The sequence below is a fragment of the Lycium ferocissimum genome, chromosome 9 (genome assembly GCF_029784015.1).
Source record: "Lycium ferocissimum isolate CSIRO_LF1 chromosome 9, AGI_CSIRO_Lferr_CH_V1, whole genome shotgun sequence".
Classification (NCBI taxonomy): Eukaryota; Viridiplantae; Streptophyta; class Magnoliopsida; order Solanales; family Solanaceae; genus Lycium; species Lycium ferocissimum.
The window spans coordinates 39782449-39782868 of record NC_081350.1 but is presented as its reverse complement, the minus strand read 5'-3'; positions in this window follow the sequence as shown (position 1 = coordinate 39782868).

Sequence of the window (420 nt, the reverse complement as noted above, 5' to 3'; positions counted from 1 at the left end):
TTCCGAATGGAGCGTTGTAATTATTTTCATAATAGTTTTCACGATTTCCAATACCATGGTTCTGTGCCCACCACAAAATAGACGGACTGCGGATTCGATGGGCAATTGCTATAATCGTAAGGCTCGCATGACTTACACATCTTGCCGCCGAATATGTTGAGCGGTTCGAATCTATTGAGCTTGAGGAAACACCCACAACATCACGTTAGTAAGAGTACCTATATCGGCCCGAATAGGCGCAACATCATCAAACTTGAAGAACACCGGCGCTTTTCTCGTAGTAAACCAAGCTAGGTTCGTGACACTCATGATGACCTTTGGATATCATCTCAAGGAGAGCTTCTATCTCTTCATATGTTTTGTTTAAGATCTTCCCTTAATTTGAAGCATTCGACAAGGCCCTTGATTCATAGTTAAGAC